General features: G+C 37.2%; 1 protein-coding gene across 1 annotated transcript in view; it reads left to right on the top strand.

The window, feature by feature from the left end:
- The first annotated feature begins 2,676 nt into the window (after positions 1 to 2,676).
- Positions 2,677 to 6,000, top strand: part of LOC585585 (leucine-rich repeat-containing protein 71) — a 53,050-nt gene continuing 49,726 nt past the window's right edge. The window contains exon 1 of the mRNA XM_030973518.1: positions 2,677 to 2,777. The gene's annotated coding sequence lies outside the window, so the exon portion shown is untranslated. The remainder of the gene's footprint in view (positions 2,778 to 6,000) is intronic.

Raw genomic sequence — 6,000 nt, 5'->3', positions numbered from 1 at the left:
ACAGCGGAAATTTCGAAATCATGTTTATGAACAAAAGTCGAGAAAATGTTTTTGCTCCTTAGGGTTACTGTCTCCCGCACGGATGGATTTCATTGGGGTGGAGGGGGGGGGGGGTGCTTTTATAATTCTCTTTTCACATGATGGTTGTTGCAGTGTGATTTGTTCTTGGAGATGATTCTGTTGTTTTCTCAGAATGTTATCGGTCAAACTTTAATGATAAATGAACAGTGTCTTTTTCTATATATTTTATAATTCTCTTTTCACATGATGGTTGTTGCAGTGTGATTTGTTCTTGGAGATGATTCTGTTGTTTTCTCAGAATGTTATCGGTCAAACTTTAATGATAAATGAACAGTGTCTTTTTCTATATATATACATATATAAACCATCACTGAATAGTGTTAAAAGAAAATTTAATTTGTATTTCTTACAACAATACTCACTATTGCAATAGGCCTTATCTATAATTGTTATTAGACAGATCAATAAATACAGAGAGTGTATGTGTGAAAGTAATTTTTCCCCCTTTTTTATCAAAAAATAAATAGTTTAGATACTGTACATAGTTTTTTACACAATACTCGAAACAGACTTTTACATATAAAAGCTTTCCTCTCTAGTCTCCAAATACTTGAAATGTACATGTTTAGTTCCCCCTTGTTCTTTATTGTCTCTTCTGTCGGTATTTTTCTCATGTTATTGATACATGTATTATATTTTAACTTTGATATGTTTGTTTTCCTTTGTATATTTGTAACGAAAGTATTGAATAAATTAAACTTGAACTTAAATATATATTTTGTTATACTATCATTTTTTTCTTTTCGTTTTTTTTCCTCGCTGTAAAAAGTACTAAGAGTAATGTAATTCCTTTTTATGTCTCAATACACTTGTTCCAGATGAGACATGTGGAAGTACGAAAAGCTGTGCCATTTCTGTTTATTGACGTTTGCACTCAATTTTATTTGTTACTCTGTAATTTTGACTTTTTGTATCCGCTGGTATGAAGGGAAAAAAGGATCCTGTTTGTAGTGGATCAAAATCAATAAAATTTGAATTAGAATTGAATCATCTTGAGGTGAAATGGGGGGGGGGGGGAGGGGCGGGATACATCCTTTTAAAGATAATATGTCCCTTTTGCAGCAAACATCACATTATGTAGAACTTTGCAGGAATTATAAACATGTCACGTATGTCCGTGAATACGTGAATACGTATATCTGTGAAAATTAAACGTTAGTAGTGTCCAAATATTCAAATTATTCAAGGAAACCAGTTTACTTTCTAGACCTTTTTTTTTCTTTGGTAATCATTTAGGCCTACATAAAATGAGCAGAAGTAAGCATTTGTAGCCTACACATCATTACTCAATTCTATATTGTAATGGCCCAAATTAAACTGATTGAATCATTGCGCAGCACAACGTACAACCATTTGGTACAAGGGTCTGAAAATCAGACTATTGATAAATGGATTGCAATCACTAAAGTCGATTCGACAACTAATGGTCGCCTTTTCCCCATCACGTTTTCAAGCCCTTTCGTTTTGAGGTAAGTTCTAAATTAGTAGTATCTTTCAAATGCCTTGTGAATTTAAGCTTTTCATTTCTTTTGGCCTGCAAATGAGTACCTTCAAAAGGATTTGCGCCCCCCCCCCCCATTTTGCCTCAAGATGATTCAATTCAAATTCAAATGTTATTGATGTAGCCCTCTTACTTCGTGTATCCAATTTGCTATTCACACTACACTCTTATTTCCACGGAGTCAAATTTCACTCTAAATGGCGTCAGCTGGGAGTCAACTATATTCCTAGTTAAAGTGACACGGATTCCGAATCAATTTGACTCGGATTGTGTGGCATCAGCTGAGAAATGACTCAATTCAGAGTCAAGATGACTCCTTTTTCGTGTCACTTTAACTAGGAATAGAGTTGACTCCCAGCTGACGCCATTCAGAGTGAAATTTGACTCCGTGGAAATAAGAGTGTATGTGAGATACTTTTTTCTCTCCTTCTTCTTTTTTCTTCTTCTTCATTTTACCCCCTTTTTCTCTCCCCCCCCCCCCCCCCCCCCCGCCCGTTTTTTCCTTCTTTGTGCCCACTTGTCGTATTACGGGTTGTTGTTTTCTCGTGCTGGATGGTGGGCGGAGACAAAAAGTCAATCCCATAGGCATATTGGTCTGAAGAAAAGCATTTTAACAAGTATTGCGCAATGCAATTTTATGTCGATTTTCTTTCATAAGTAATAACAAATCCACACTTTTTGTTAAGATGATAAGCTGTAAATAAGATCTTGACCACTGTTCAGTGACACCCGGCGGCTATTTTTTTAGAAATCGTTATGATAAACAACCACCTGTTCATTTGTTTTGACATTTATTTTCTGCCCTGTTCATTCGGTTACCTTCGGTAGCACTCCTTCCGAAATAAGTCCACCCTCTGCCACCACGACCTCCAGTATAAATTCCACTAGGAATCTTTTGGAGGGACAACAACCAAGTACCAAGTACCTAATTCGTGTTATTAGGGACTTTTAGATACGCACGAAGACAATAGGTCTATGCTACGATCGACGTCCTAATAATGCACTGCCTTGAATGGACGTCACACATTCAGTCCACTCAAATCTAAAAGTCCCTATTCGTTTCAAGATCCATCGCCTAGGACAGATTCGACTAAAGAGGGCGACATGATTTTATAAATTGTGTTGCTAATGTACACAAACACTCTCGTTCAATATTTGTGAGGAAGAGAACCTATAAAACTAAAGAATAATATCAGTAAGTGGCAGTTAAACGATAAATTGATGTGCTTTATATGATATTGTATTGTTAATATGTTCTTTTAATTGAATCCAAAATTGGTGATGTGCTTTTCATGTTGTAGCATTAGACCCTAGATTTTGGACCGTCGACAGCGTGCGCGTGAGGTACACACGAGTTGTGATTGTGCAGTGCAGTGCCGTTGGTCGGGCGAGGGCGGCGCGGGCGAACCGTGCATTTTGTGTGAATCACACGGACATGCACAGTGTTATTTGGAAGTCGTTGACATCGTTAGCTGGAATTCGGTGGTTTAGATTCAATTCAGTCGCCTGTTTGGAGCACACATTGTGGGCATGAATACAAATATCAGCGCTTGTTCAGAAGCCTATCCAAAATTTGACCCGTAATTCCTGCGTGGAGATAGATCTAGATCTAGGTCTAGACCCTACCCTAGTCCTAGATTTATAGAACTAAAAAAAAGTTAGACCTCTAGCTCTACTAGAAGAAAAAAAAAAGAAAAAAGAAGGTGAGTCAATGACAAATTACTTCTTGGTATCACAGATAGATGGCGCTTGTTCAGAAGCCTATCCAAAATTTGACCTGTAACTCCGGCGTGGAGATAGTCTACCCTACTATTAGAGGTCTACTAAACATAGACTAGACCTACCCAAAATGAAGTAAATATTCATTAAATGTCCAAATAAAGATCATGAGTTAAAAGTTGTTGTGTGATGTTTCGTGTCAATTTTCTTGTTATTTTTGGAGTATTTTTTTATAAACATTGATATAAGTAAACACTTTTTCCCCGGATCACAGCAAACCACTGCACAATACAAGTGCATACTGATGGTGGGTTGCGGGCGGGCGCACGCCTGTGTGAAGTTATCTATAGTAATGTCTTGTACATGTATTGTGCAGTGATTTGCTGTGATACCTGTGTAAAAGTGTATACTAATATCAACGTTTATCCGAAAAATACTCAACAAATAACAAGAAAATTAACACGAAACAGGTAATAAACATAGCAACTTTTAATTATGATCTTTATTTGGACATTTAATGAATATTTACTTCATTTTGGGTATGTTTAGTACCTATCTCCACGCCGGAGTTACGGGTCAAATTTTGGATAAGCTTCTGAACAAGCGCCATCTATCTGTGATACCGAGAAGTAATTTGTCATTGACTCACTTTTGTATTCGTATTTAAATCATGTTTATTGCACTTAATGTACATGCTGCCACATGCCACAGTGACCTTCTGCTCGTCTGGTATATAATCTGGACATATTTTACAAGTTAGCGGTTTTTTACTTTTTTGAGGCACTTCATGATCATTATGAAACGCAAATTTTTTAGGGCTTCAATATTACACCATATCACAGACACTGATAACAGTGTATGTAGGGCCATTGATCATCTCAGATTTAACATTGTTTAACGATGCCTTTACAAATGTAAGTTAAGTCTGCTAGTGCTGGCCCCGGCCCCCCCCCCCCCACTCCGAGAACGGACGAACCCCATGCGTGTTGCCAAAATGTCCTTTTCGTAACATAAGAAAAAGGTCGACCCGTATTGACTTTACACACCAGACTTTTGCTGAAAAGGGGGGGGGGGGGGGGGGTGCTGAAAAAGGCTCGTATACAAAAGAAAAAGGTCGAACCGTATTGACTTCACACACCGGACTTTTGCTGAAAAGGGGGGGTCGGTTGGAACACGCATATGCGTACCATAAATAACACTGAGTGGGGGGGGGGGGGGGGGGGGGCCGGTGTGCTGGCCTGCCTACCTGGGTCAGCATGTGTGTATTAGTCCGGCAGCCAAACCCGGATTTGGGGCCTAACCTTGTTTTGGTGAAATAAGTTTTTTTTTTAATGGATTCTGATTGTCTAGATATCCACTGTGAACAAGCAAAAAACTGGAGCTCTGTCAGCCTTGAGCAATTTGAGATATAAGCAAAAACAAAATGGCCGCCAAAATGGCGTTTTTTTTGCTCTAAAAATTGTGAAAATGTATACTTTGCCATGTTTTATTGCTGCATTTAGAACCCTTTTCTGATTTTATTTACCAGATATGATATATTTGATACATATTTTGATAATTCTTAATATTATTTTAGATGGCAGAGCAATTTATGCATTATTTATACAGGGTGATTCATAAAAAAAGCGTAGACTTTAAGAGATTGGCTGTTTGCGATTTCTTTGTCATGTTTTATTGCTGCATTTAGAACCCTTTTCTGATTTTCTTTACCAGATATGATATACCGGTATATGATACATATTTTGATAATTATTAATATTACTTTAGATGGCAGAGCAATTTATACATTATTTATACAGGGTGATTCATAAAAAAGTGTACAAGAGATTGGCTGTTTGCGATATCTACTTCGATAACAAGCCATCGATGTATACACACTCTGGCAACATATTTTGTGATGTATATAAGCTGCATTTTAATTGAAGCTAATTGATGTAGCCTATCATCATATCGCCTTTAGTAATTTGTGATTATAAGGAAAAGCAAAATGGCCGCCAAAATGGCGTTTTCTGCTCTAAGAATATGTGAAAATGTATACTTTGTCATATTTTATTGCTGCATTAAGAACCTTTTTCTGATTTTGTTTTACCAGATATGATATATATATATATATATGATATATATTTTGATAATTCTAAACGTGGTTTTAGATAGCAGAGCAATTTATACATTTATACAGGGTGATTCATAAAAAAGTGTACATTTCTACTTCGATAACAAGCAATCAATGTATACACATATACACTGCATTTTAATTAAAGCTAATTCATGTAGCCTATCATCTCAAAGTACATGTAATTGTAGAGATACCCTGTTGAACATACATACATATATGATGAACTGCTACGATTCAAGAAGTCTGCAGCTGTAGAGGCAGGGGAAAACACTGAACTGACAGCATTACCAAGTGCTGAAGATGGTCTTGTTCAGATCGTAGTTGACAACTTTAATGCAGATGTTTCATCTCAGAACGGTAAATTGTCAACACATTCCCTTGCAGTTCTCATGACCCAGCCAGATACAAGCATGCACCATGATGATCAGCAAGAGATTTCACAACTGAAGAAGGCTGAGATGTCTAGAGATGTTGACTACAGGCTTGACATCATGAGATACAATGGTCCAAGGAAAGCAGATATGCCACCTGTCAAGAACCAAGTTTCACCACTTAGTGTTCTCGCTCATATGGTTTCTCGACA

The sequence above is a fragment of the Strongylocentrotus purpuratus genome, unplaced genomic scaffold, assembly GCF_000002235.5.
Source record: "Strongylocentrotus purpuratus isolate Spur 01 unplaced genomic scaffold, Spur_5.0 spur5_scaffold_6, whole genome shotgun sequence".
NCBI classification, from domain to species: Eukaryota; Metazoa; Echinodermata; class Echinoidea; order Camarodonta; family Strongylocentrotidae; genus Strongylocentrotus; species Strongylocentrotus purpuratus.
This window is presented reverse-complemented; position numbering and strand designations above follow the sequence as displayed.